This window comes from Pseudophryne corroboree, chromosome 4 (assembly GCF_028390025.1).
Source record: "Pseudophryne corroboree isolate aPseCor3 chromosome 4, aPseCor3.hap2, whole genome shotgun sequence".
In the NCBI taxonomy this organism is placed as follows: Eukaryota; Metazoa; Chordata; class Amphibia; order Anura; family Myobatrachidae; genus Pseudophryne; species Pseudophryne corroboree.
In genome coordinates, this window is record NC_086447.1 from 780,851,605 (window position 1) to 780,865,026 (window position 13,422).

At 44.2% G+C, this 13,422-nt stretch overlaps 1 long non-coding RNA gene across 1 annotated transcript in view; it reads right to left on the reverse strand.

The window, feature by feature from the left end:
• Positions 1-918: 918 nt before the first annotated feature.
• Positions 919-13,422, reverse strand: part of LOC134911766 (uncharacterized) — a 119,738-nt gene continuing 107,234 nt past the window's right edge. Inside the window, exon 3 of the long non-coding RNA XR_010176828.1 lies at positions 919-1,046. This is a non-coding gene — a long non-coding RNA (uncharacterized LOC134911766). The remainder of the gene's footprint in view (positions 1,047-13,422) is intronic.

The following is a 13,422-nucleotide window of genomic DNA, read 5'->3' on the forward strand; positions in this document are numbered from 1 at the left end:
TTAATATAAATGCAAGGCTAGATGATATGAAGCTTTTTGTATTCAATAATTATTCTTGGATGCATTAATATACAGAATAATACCCCTTTTCAGACATAGCCTTTGAACCTGGGATATTACTGGGGCTTGAGGCTTGACTCGTTCTCGGCTGTGTGTGAACAGACCCGACTTAGTTTGGATGACCTGGGTATTATACCCGATACCGACCCGGGTCACCTGTAGTGTGAACGGTGCGACTCTTTTAGATGTGGGTTGCACTGAAAATACTTGATTAGCGGTTTGGGGTGCTTGCAGATGACCTCATATGCTTGGGCCAGAACACACTGAGCAACGGCACACACTTAATGCCAGGGCCGACAAGGGTTAGCTGCGAACAGGTTAGACCCAGGAATTTCCAGGTCTAAGGTGTAGTGTGAAAGGGGTCCCTAGCTGAGACACAGGGTGAAGCCGTGTTCACATACCTGGGTCGGAGCTATGTCAGAGCCCCAGCTTATGGGTGTACTGTGCTATACCAGCGCTCGGGATCCCGGCGCCCAGCATGCCAGCGCCAGGATCCCGACCGCCGGAATGCTGGCAGCGAGGCGAGCGCAAAAGAGCCCCTTGTGGGCTCACTGTGCTCACCACGCTGCGCTCACCATGGTGCAGGCTATGCACGCCACACTATTTATTCTCCCTCCAGGGGTGTAGTGGACACCCCAAGAGGGAGAATAGTTGTCGGTATCCCGACAGCCGGGATATTGAGTGCCTCCCCCGGCTTATGTCTGAAAGGGGTATAATCAGTAGCACAATCCCTGTTTATATCTAGGCTATTAGAATTAGCACATTTGTGTAAGTGCATCATTGTAAGCAGAGCTGCGAAAATGACATTCATAGTAATAATTTGTTTTCTACGTTTATTGCTTTGCTTGTAATTAATTTGTATCTTCATCAGTGAACGGCAACCTTTTTAATACATTTTTCTTCCAGCTATCCCATGACAGGTGTAGCAGGTCTAAAGTGTGTCTGATGTCTCATTTTCGCTTTGAAGTCGCTTACGGGATTCTAACCTGCGGATGCAAAAGAAATCAATGCTCAAAAAACTCATGTAGCCCAACCCTTAACAAGTTATCACTGACCTGTATTTTAGGAAACCTTGTCCTTAAAAATTTACTTTGCTGGTGCAAAAAAATAATAAAATATCACTACTATATTCACTGTCTTGCCGGGAGCAGCAAGAGACCACCTTGTGGCCACCAATTGGGCGGATCTATTCTAGAATAAATAATTATTTGCCATAAAATAATTAGAATACTGTAAATACATGAATGTTGAGGTCAGAACAGATCTACCTGCTACCTTTGCTGTTAACTAAAATATCAACGTATTCACAGCAGACATTTAATTACTGCAACAATAGATAATCATCTGTTAATCGTTTTAATGATGAATACATTATCATGCATGAAGCAAGACTATTACCTAAAGGAAATTTCTTTCTTATGGTAAGCTAACATTCTTTTTCCCCAGGACATTACCATGCTGACAATGTACGTAAAGTCTTCACATCATCTTAAGCAGTTGCAGAATTATGTTAAGCATTATTAATTGTCCACCTGGAGCAGCTCACTTTGAATATAAGGTCTACTCATGTTCAGAGTAAAGTAACCTTCGTTTTTTTAGCTTTTATCAGTCTGTCTTTGAAGATTGATTAATGGAAAAAAATAATAGTGTTAGATAAGAATGCAACTAGGAGGACAAAGATGTATTACAATATAATTAAACTCCTCTTGGAATGAGTCATTGCTAAGAGGTCTAAATGTAATGAGTGAGTAGTTTATCATTGTCAAAGAATTAGCAAAACTTGGCCATCAAATGGAAATCTTTTTGAGTATGTTTATTATACTTTCAGCTTTGGTGATAATTAAGGTGTGTATGAGCACTGTATTTTATTCATTATTTTTTGTTATTACGTTCTTCCTGTTCTCCAGAAAGTCTCATGCCCTATCCCAAGATGGCCACTGAGATCTCTACTGGGCCATCTTGGTCTTTACTGTGTGAAAGACTGTATTAGAGCATCACAGTGGAAGACACATGTTACCTGCGATTACCTGCAATCCACAGTGATTCCAGTGTTCTTCCACCTGTACCCACTGCCTACATACACCCACCTGCTGAGGAACTGTATGACAACCCACTAAGCTGAAGCCCTGCTCCATGAGAACCAGTGTGTAACAGTGACTACGGCTGTACCTGCTATCTAGCAATAAACCAATTAACCAACACCACTGAACAAGCAACTGGATTGTTCATAGTGTGAGTCATCTACTGATGTGTGCCCATGTAACTCTGCAAATAAAAACACGTGCACACACATAATTTACAACATTATTATCTGCTGCTCTTCCGAGATGTTCTCATCTTATAGCAGAGGGGATAGATCATAGATAGCATAGAGGATTATCTGCAGGTTAATAAGATTATTAGCAAAAGTCAGCATGGGTTTGTAAGGGACAGATCATGTCAAACTAACTTAATTAGCTTCTATGAGGAAGTGAGCGAGAATCTTGACCAGGGAAAAGCAGTGGATGTGGTGTATTTAGATTTTGCAAAAGCCTTCGATACAGTGCCTCACAGGAGACTGATCATCAAATTAAGGGAACTTGGCCTAGGATATACTATTTGTACATGGACAAGTAATTGGCCGGATAACAGAGTACAATGAGTAGTGGTCAACGGGATGTTCTCCAGCTGGGCACCAGTAGTCAGTGGAATACCACAAGGGTCTGTACTTGGCCCGCTACTGTTCAATATATTTATCAATGATCTAGGAATAGGCTTGGAAAGCACAGTGTCAATCTTTGCAGGTGATTCTAAACTGTGTAAGGTAATTAATTCAGAAAGCAATGTGGAGTCTCTACAGAATAACTTATTTAAACTTGAAACCTGGGCGTCTAAATGGGGAATGAGGTTCAATATTGAAAAATGCAAAGTTATGCCTTTTGGGACAAAAAACACACATGCATCCTACACTCTAAATGGGAAAAATACAGGGGTAACTGTGGTGGAAAAAGATTTGGGGGGTGCTCATAGATAATAGGCTTAATACAATTTAAAAATGCAGCAAAAAAGGCAAGTAAAGTGCTTCCGTGCATAAAACGGAGCATAGAGACAAGAGACGAGGATGTAATCCTGCCGCTGTACAAATCATTGGTACGTCCGCACCTGGATATATTGTGTTCAGTTTTGGGCACCATACTATAAATAAGATATCAGGGAACTAGAAAGAGTTCAAAGGTGAGTTACTAAATTGATTAAAGGGTTAGAGACACTGGAGTACGAGGAAAGGCTTACTAGGTTAAATATGTATATTCTAGAAAAGAGGCGTCTAAGAGGAGACATTATTAATATCTTCAAATATGTAAAGGGTCATTACAAGGAATTGCCAGGGGACTTGTTTATTAAAAGAACTCTGTATAGGACACATGGGCACTCGCTGAGGCTAGAGGAGAGAAAATTCTGTACACAATGTAGGAAAGGGTTCTTCACGGTAAGGGCAATAAAGATTTGGAACTCCCTGCCGGAGAAGGTAATAATGGCAGAGTCTGTAAATGCATTTAAAAACATACTGGACAAAACTGGAGAAAGTATCCAGGATTATAGCATTTAACATAGTGACATTAATATCTGGGAGTGGTAAGATTCATAGTTGTCAATTGGTACTTAACCAATACTTCAGCAGGTGCATTATAATATGAACAGCTTAACACAGAATACAGATTCAACCTGATGGACATTTTGCCTCTTTTCAACCTCACTATATAAATATGTAACTATGTAACTATCACATGTAGATAATCAGATTATAAAGGGGCAATTCAATTAAATGCTGTGTGTGCCAGTTACACATGGCTGAGAATTAAATTGCTAATAATGCTTAAAGTAGTACAATATTTCAGAAGATGAGTTAGCTCAAGAGCGTAACTACCATAGGTGCAGGGGGTGCAGCTGCTAAAGGGCCCAGATCTAAGGGGGTACAATTTGCCCTGTCAAAGTTACATGTGTTGTATACATTTTTCACCATTGTGTGGTACAAAGGGGCCCTTACAAACTTTTGCTATGGGGCCTGTAAACATCTAGTTACGCCCCTGAGTGAGCTGATCTTGACCAGCGTTGCATGACAGATATAGACATCTGTGGTGCATGATGAGGAAGACAAGGTAGGGATGGAGGTAAGGGGTGAGTGTGCTTTTTTGGCATTTTTTGCATGCGCAGTAGAGAATTCACTGAGAAAATGGCCATCGTGCCATTTTCCCAGAGATCTGCTCATGCTCATTAGAGTCTGAGCCCTCAAGACTCCACAGCGCTGCTGGCAGAGAAGAGGGGGGCCAAGATGGAGGAGGCTGCACTTGGGCCTCTTCCTCTCTTAAAACACCCATGTAATACATGTCATATTTATTTTGCATTATATGTGTCTGTGTTTATTGGAATGTTCACAGAAAATAAGTAAATCTTTTTCTCCTAGTCCGTAGAGGATGCTGGGGACTCCGTAAGGACCATGGGGTATAGACGGGCTCCGCAGGAGACATGGGCACTATAAAGAACTTTAGAATGGGTGTGCACTGGCTCCTCCCTCTATGCCCCTCCTCCAGACCTCAGTTACAGAAACTGTGCCCAGAGGAGATGGACAATACGAGGAAAGGATTTTGTTAATCTAAGGGCAAGATTCATACCAGACCACACCATCCACACCGTATAACCTGGAATATACGCAACCAGTTAAATGTATGAACAAAAAACAGTATCAGCTAAAGACTGATCTCAACTGTAACATAACCCTTATGTAAGCAACAACTATATACAAGCCTTGCAGATTTTGTCCGCACTGGGACGGGCGCCCAGCATCCTCTACGGACTAGGAAAAAAAGATTTACCGGTAGGTTTAAAATCTTATTTTCTCTTACGTCCTAGAGGATGCTGGGGACTCCGTAAGGACCTTGGGGTTTATACCAAAGCTCCAGACCAGGCGGGAGAGTGCGAACGACTCTGCAGCACCGACTTAGCAAACGCAAGGTTTTCATCAGCCAGGGTATCAAACTTATAGAACTTTGCAAAAGTGTTTGAACCTGACCAGGTAGCTGCTCAGCAAAGCTGTAAAGCCGAGATGCCTCGGGCAGCCGCCCAAGAAGAGGCCACCTTCCTAGTGGAATGGGCCTTTACCGAATTTGTTAACGGCAATCCTGCCGTAGAATGAGCCTGCTGAATCGTGTTACAGATCCAGCGAGCAATAGTCTGCTTCGAAGCAGGAGCACCAACTTTGTTGGCTGCATACAGGACAAACAGTGCTTCTGTTTTCCTAACTCGAGCCGTCCTGGCTACATAGATTTTTAAGGCCCTGACTACATCCAGGGACTTGGAATCCTCCAAGACACTCGTAGCCACAGGCACCACAATAGGTTGGTTCATATGAAATGAAGAAACCACCTTAGGCAAAAATTGAGGACGAGTCCTCAACTCTGCTCTATCCACATGGAAGGTCAAATAGGGGCTCTTGTGAGACAAGGCCGCCAATTCGGACACCCGCCTTGCAGATGCCAAGGCCAACAACATGACCACCTTCCAAGTGATAAATTTCAATTCAACCGTTTGAAGCGGTTCAAACCAGTGAGACTTCAGGAACCGTAACACCACGTTAAGGTCCCAAGGTGCTACTGGGGGCACAAAAGGAGGCTGGATGTGCAGCACTCCCTTTACAAAAGTCTGGACTTCTGGGAGAGAAGCCAATTCCTTCTGAAAGAATATAGACAGGGCCAAAATCTGTACCTAGCCTAATTTTAGGCCCATATCCACTCCTGTCTGTAGAAAGTGGAGAAAACGGCCCAGATGGAAATCTTCCGTAGGGGCATTCTTGGCTTCACACCAAGAAACATACTTCCTCCAGATACGGTGATAATGTTTTGCCGTCACCTCCTTCCTAGCCTTTATCAGAGTAGGGATGACTTGCTCCGGAATACCTTTCCCAGCTAGGATTCGGCGTTCAACCGCCATGCCGTCAAACGTAACCGCGGTAAGTCTTGGAACACACAGGGCCCCTGTTGCAACAAGTCCTCCCTGAGAGGAAGAGGCCATGGTTCTTCTGTGAGCATCTCCTGAAGATCTGAATACCAGGCCCTTCGAGGCCAATCTGGAACAATGAGTATTGTTTTCACCCTCTTTTGTCTTATGATTCTCAATATTTTTGAGATGAGAGGAAGAGGGGGGAACACATAGACCGACTGAAACACCCAAGGTGTCACCAGGGCGTCCACCGCTACTGCCTGAGGGTCCCTTGACCTGGCACAATACCTCCGAAGCTTCTTGTTGAGGTGTGATGCCATCATGTCTATGTGAGGAATTCCCCAAAGACTTGTTATCTCTGTAAAAACTTCTTGATGAAGTCCCCACTCTCCTGGATGGAGATCGTGTCTGCTGAGGAAGTCTGCTTCCCAGTTGTCCACTCCCAGAATGAAGACCGCTGACAGAGCGATTACGTGATTTTCCGCAGAGCGAAGAATCCTGGTGGCTTCCGCCATTGCCACTCTGCTCCTTGTCCCGCCTTGGCGGTTTACATGAGCCACGGCTGTGACGTTGTCTGATTGAATCAGAACCGGTAGGTCGCGAAGAAGATCCTCCGCTTGTCATAGGCCGTTGTATATGGCCCTCAATTCCAGAATGTTGATGTGTAGACAAGCCTCCTGGCTTGACCATAGCCCCTGAAAATGTCTTCCTTGTGCAACTGCTCCCCATCCTCAGAAGCTCGCGTCCGTGGTTACTAGAACCCAGTCCAGAATGCCGAACCTGCGACCCTCTAGAAGGTGAGCACTTTGCAGCCACCACAGGAGAGACACCCTGGCCCGGGGGGACACGCTTATCTTCTTATGTATTAGTAGATGGGACCCGGACCACTTGTCCAGGAGGTCCCACTGAAACGACCTCGCATGAAACCTGCCAAAGGGATGGCCTCGTAGGCTGCCGCCATTTCCCCCAGAACTCGAGTGCATTGATGAACAGACACTCTTTTTGGTTTTAGCAAGTCTCTGACCATGTTCTGGAGGTCCTGGGCTTTTTCCATCGGGAGAAAAACCCTCTTCTGTTCCGTGTCCAGAATCATGCCTAGGAATGATAGTCGAGTCGTTGGAATCAATTGTGACTTTGGCAGATTGAGAATCCAACCGTGTTGTTGTAGCACTCTCAGGGAGAGCGACACGCTCTTCTGCAATTGATCTCTCGATCTTGATTTTATCAGGAGATCGTCCAAGTATGGGAAAATTGTGACTCCCTGCCTGCGCAGGAGCACCATCATCTCCGCCATGGAAAGCCCAAACGGCAACGTCTGAATGACAGTCCTGTACAGCGAATCTCAGGTACGCCTGATGAGGAGGATATATGGGGACATGAAGGTATGCATCCTTTATGTCGAGGGACACCATAAAATCCCCCACTTCCAGACTGGAGATCACAGCCCGGAGCGATTCCATCTTGAATTTGAACTTTCTCAAGTACAGGTTTAGTGATTTTAGATTTAAAATGGGTCTGACCGAACCATCCGGCTTCGGGACCACGAACAGGGTCGAATAGTACTCTTTCCCCTGTTGGACTAGGGGAACCTTGACAATCACTTGCTGTTGATACAGCTTTTGAATTGCAGCGAACACTACTTCCCTCTCTGGGGGAGAAGCTGGCAAGGCCGACTTGAAAAATCGTCAAGGGGGCACCTCTTCGAATTCCAGTTTGTAGCTTTGGGATACAATATCCATCACCCAAGGATCCACGTCTGACAGAACCAAGACCTGGCTGAAGAGTCGAAGACGTGCCCCCACCGGTGCGGACTCCCTCAGTGGAGCCCCAGCGTCATGCGGTGGATTTAGTAGAAGCCGGGAAGGACTTCTGCTCCTGGGAACTAGCCATAGCAGGCATTCTTTTCCCTCTACCCTTACCTCTGGCAAGGAAAGATGAGCCCCGACCTCTTCTGGACTTACGCTATCGAAAGGACTGCATCTGATACTGTGGAGTTTTCTTTTGCTGTGGGGGAACAAAAGGCAAAAAGGTAGATTTACCCGCTGTAGCTGTGGCAACTAGGTCCGCGAGACCTTCCCCAAATAAAACTTCACCTTTGTATGGCAAAACCTCCATATGTTTCTTTGAGTCGGGATCACCTGTCCATTGGCGAGTCCACAGGGCGCGCCTAGCAGAAATCGCCATGGCGTTGGCTCTCGAACCTAGCAGCCCAACATCCCTTTGAGCATCCCTCATATATAAGACTGCGTCTTTAATGGTGCCTAAAGTTAATAAAATGGTATCCCTATCTAGGGTATCAATGTCAGCTGACAAGGTATCTGTCCAAGCTGCAACTGCACTACACACCCATGCTGATGCTATTGCCGGTCTGAGCAAAGCACTTGTATGCGCATAAATAGACTTTAAAGTAGTTTCCTGCCTGCGATCAGCAGGATCCTTGAGGGCTGCCGTGTCCGGAGACGGTAGCGCCACTTTCTTGGACAGGCGTGTGTCAAAGTCAGAAAAATATCACGCTGCACGTTGCCATATATGCACTTCATGTGTGTGTACACGCTGCATATTTAATCAAAATAATGTATTTTATAAGTTAATATTCCCCTGAGTTCAACAGGTATCAGTGGGTCTCAAGATGGCTCTTTGACCTTAGAGATTCTCCAAACAATAGCTTTCATGTTGGGAGGGCTTCACGTGTTCTTATGCATAGTTAAGCACAGGAATAGTAATTGAAGATTAATTGTATTCCGAATAAATTACACCTAAGAATAGTCAGTTTCTGTCCCGCAGACGGAATACAATAGCCTTTAATTACACTGAGCTTTGAGACTCAATGAGGAGGGCCAACACCTGTGTTTACGAAATGGGGCTGGATTTGTCTCCAGAAGAATGATTGCTGAGATGTCATTGTCTCAACTGAAAGTGGACAGTGAGACAGTATTCGCCAAACAATAGCTTCCCACAAGACAGGAATTTGTTAGTCATCACCCAACATTTTTCTGTGAAAGACACACACTTCCTGTGGTTGACACCCCCCCACAGCTGTAATGCAGATATGAGATACCCACTGAAAATCACAGGGCACACTCACTCACTCACACAGCTACCTTGCACCCAGAAGCATGGCTGGATCATCACCAGGACTGACCTCCAAGCGAAAGGCTAAGTATAGAATTCACATGGCTGATTGGCATAGAATAGTTTAGATATGTGTTTGAGGTAAAGTAGTTGTGAAATGATTGGTATTGAATAGTTAGTGGAGATACAAATGGCTTAAGGTTAATGAGGCTTGTGCAGTTGTGTGATTGTTATGTGTTGGTGATAATACTCTATGAAATCTGTAATGAATTGGAACAGTAGACAATCTGTAGCATAGCATTTCCTGGTATACATTTATGGATGGTGATTTATAACAGATTATAGTAGTTTTACATGATACATCTTGCTGAAGGTTTGAAGTCAAAACATACTTCCTTTTGTTACTGTAGTCATGTGCTTGTAGCAATAGCAGGCTGATACTTGTGGGTACCTGGTTATTGAGATACTGTGTTGGCTTGAAATTGTGAAAGGTGAGTTAGGTGGTTTGGAATTGTAAAATCAGCACATATGCATTGTGTTGAGGCTTGGACATTTTGGAATATAGTGGAGTCTTGTGTCTTCTGCTATGTGATTGTGGTGTAGCAGAGAGTGCCATGTGTTTGGACTTGCAAATCTAAAATGGCTGCTAGCATTCCCTTTTAAATCATGTGTTGCAGTCTTTGGAATCATGGGAGGTTTTTCCCAAAATGGAGTCTAGCTTCTGCCCCATGCGGCATTGTAGGGACAAATGTGTTGCTGGGTGTTGTGTATATAGGGACAGGCAGCCTGGGTAAGCTCAAGTATTTTCTCCACAAAGATTCTCAGCATTGACTAACTGCGCAGCGATTGTTCCTCACATGTGTAAGATTCTCTGCAGCCATATAACCATATTGCCTTTATTGTTATTGTAAGCCACATTCTCTCTCCCCCTCTCTCTCCCCTCCCCCTTAAACGTACTTGTGTCTTTATTGTATTTTATGTGTAGTTACTTGGTTAGGTATTTTATGTTATCTTGGTAGTGTATAACTTGTATTGTATTATTCTTTTGCAATTGAACGTTCATTCTCTCACTAAAGGCGTTAGAACCTTAGACCGGTATTTGATTGATTATTATAAATGCATAAAGGTTCTCAGAGCGTCATAGTCGCTCATACAGCTTTTAAGCTAACAAGTTTACACTGCATTACATCTACACATTATCACTGCACAAATGTTTACAGTATAAGTACATTCCTTAAGGTATAGTTAAGGGCGTACCCTTGCGGTACTTTTTGCGCCAATTGCGTACTGTGTTCTTTAACCTTTAACGTGTTTTTAATAGGACAAATATTATAGACATTGTCACGTGTTAAAGCCTTGTCCACCCTGGGTGAGGATTCCCAACGTACCCTGTCCCGTGCAGGGAAAAGATATGCCATAAGAATCCTCTTGGGAATCTGCAGTTTTTTATCAGGAGTTTCCCAAGCCTTTTCAAATAACTCGTTAAGCTCATGGGATGGGGGAAAGTTTACCTCAGGTTTCTTTTCCTTATACATGCGCACCCTCGTGTCAGGGACCGAGGGGTCATCTGTGATATGCAAAACCTCTTTTATTGCAATAATCATATAATGAATACTTTTTGCTACCCTCGGGTGCAACCTCGCTTCATCGTAGTCGACACTGGAGTCAGAGTCCGTGTCGGTATCAGTGTCTGCTATCTGGGATAGGGGACGTTTTTGAGACCCAGAAGGGCCCGGTGACCAAGCCGAAACCGTGGATTGACTCCCTGCTCTTTCCCTGGATTCTGCTTTGTCCAATCTCTTATGTAACAAGGTCACATTTGCATTTAAAACATTCCACATGTCCATCCAATCATGAGTCGGCGTTGCCGACGGCGACACCACAATCATCTGCTCCACCTCCTCCTTAGCTGAGCCTTCCGCATCAGACATGCCGGCACACTCGTACCGACACCCCCACACACACAGGGATATAGTTATAAGGAGATAGTTCCCCAATAAGGCACTTTGGAGAGACAGAGAGAGAGTATGCCAGCACACACCCAGCGCCAACTGACACTGGAAAATAATGTCCCAGATAATAGCGCTTTTATATTAAATTTCTGTGTAATACACTCACTGCACCTTACAAGTGCCCCCCTCCTCTTTTCAGCCCTGTGTCACCGTGTTCAGCAGGGGAGAGACCGGGGAGACAGCTTCTCAGCAGATCTCTGTGGAGAAAATGGCGCTGGTTAGTGCTGAGAGACCAAGCTCCGCCCCCTCCAGCGGCGGGCTTCGGTCCGCTCAAAATATCTCAAACTGGTGGGGGATTGAAAGAAATACTGCCTCCGCAGTATCTATGCCAGATATAGAGGCTTTATTGCTGCCCAGGGCGCTCCCCCTGCGCCCTGCACCCATCTGTGCCCACTAGTGTGTGTGCGTGTGTGTGGGAGCAATGGCGCGCAGCGTTACCGCTGCGCGCGTACCTCAGTGAAGATCTGAAGTCTTCTGCCGCCTTGAAGTCTTCTTTTCTTCTTATACTCACCCGGCTTCTATCTTCCGGCTCTGCAAGGAGGACGGCGGCACGGCTCCGGGATGAACAGCAAGGGGAGACCTGCGTTCCGACTCCCTCTGGAGCTAATGGTGTCCAGTAGCCTAAGAAGCAGAGCCTATCACTTAAGTAGGTCTGCTTCTCTCTCCTCAGTCCCACGATGCAGGGAGCCTGTTGCCAGCAGTGCTCCCTGAAAATAAAAAACCTAACAAAATGTTTTATCAGAGAAACTCAGGAGAGCTCCCCTGTAGTGCACCCAATCTCCTCTGGGCACAAGATCTAACTGAGGTCTGGAGGAGGGGCATAGAGGGAGGAGCCAGTGCACACCCATTCTAAAGTTCTTTATATTGCCCATGTCTCCTGCGGAGCCCGTCTATACCCCATGGTCCTTACGGAGTCCCCAGCATCCTCTAGGACGTAAGAGAAATACAGATTATTTCAGGATACTTATTATACCTTCTAAAGAGCTCAGGCAGAGACGTTGGCCAAATTAACCAATAAGCTTCAAGCTATCATTTATCTAAAAACATTCTATAAAGTCATCAAAAGAGAGAGGAAAAAAATGTTCAATCTGCGGTGCACAGAATAAATATCAATAATTAAAATAAAACCTTTAATTATACTCTGGTAAAAAAAAGTTTCTTTTAAAAAGCAAAAAATTAAGTTTTAAGAATAAAGAAGTGTTAAGAGAAATGAAATGTGTGTATTAAAAATGTGCAACATGTGAAATGGCTCCATTGTGTTCTTCCGTAAATTATTTATAGAAGAGACTCTGTGTCCTGTGTTATTTTGTGTTATTGGTATAAATTCTCTAATATTGAACACATGAGTATCTCAGATTTTAAGTATCAACAGTTTAATGATAAGATTCTATGTTATCTTATTTGTATGTATAACAAGATTGTCCACAGTCTCGTCTATAAATAATTTGCGGAAAAACACAATGGAGCAATTTCACATGTAGCACATTTTACAGGTCAGGGTGGTTCTGCGCAAATACTTTCACACTTCTCAATTTCCACCCCAGAACACCCTATTTCACAGAAAGACAAATTGAGACCAATGGGCATACACAAAAATATATAGACACTTCTCTGCATGCGCTGTATGGTAAAACTTGCCGTCTGCGTCAGTAATGATAGATCCATGCGTCTCTCTCCCTATGGGCCTAATTCAGACCTGATCATAGCAACAAATTTGATTTGTTAGCAGATGGGCAAAACCATGTGAACTGCAGGGGGGGGGGGGGGGGTTGCAGATATAACATTTGCTGAGAGAGATAGATTTGGGTGTGGTGTGTTAAAACTGAAATCTAAATTGCAGTGTAAAAATAAAGCAGCCAGTATTTACCCTGCACAGAAACAAAATAACCCACCCAAATCTAACTCTCTCTGCAAATTTTATATCTGCCCCCCTTGCAAAGCACATAGTTTTGCCCATCTGCTAACAAATTTGCTGCTACTATCAGGTCTGAATTAGGCCCTATGTGTGATTTTGTTTTTGTACAATTTGTTGCTATCCAGCGCCACAGAGTTTTGTGGTATATATATATATATATATATATATATAGGTTTACCATACCATCCCTTTAATCTGGGATACTCATGAATTATACAGGTTCTGTGGCTGTCTGACTTCAAGCCTACGTTTCACCTGGTTTTATTCAGCCACAGAACCTGTGTGATTCATGAGTGTCCCAGATTAAAGGGATAGTAGGAGAAGCCTATAAATAAACAATACGGTGATGCTCCTTTGTAGCTAGCTATAGGTCACAGCACATCCATTACT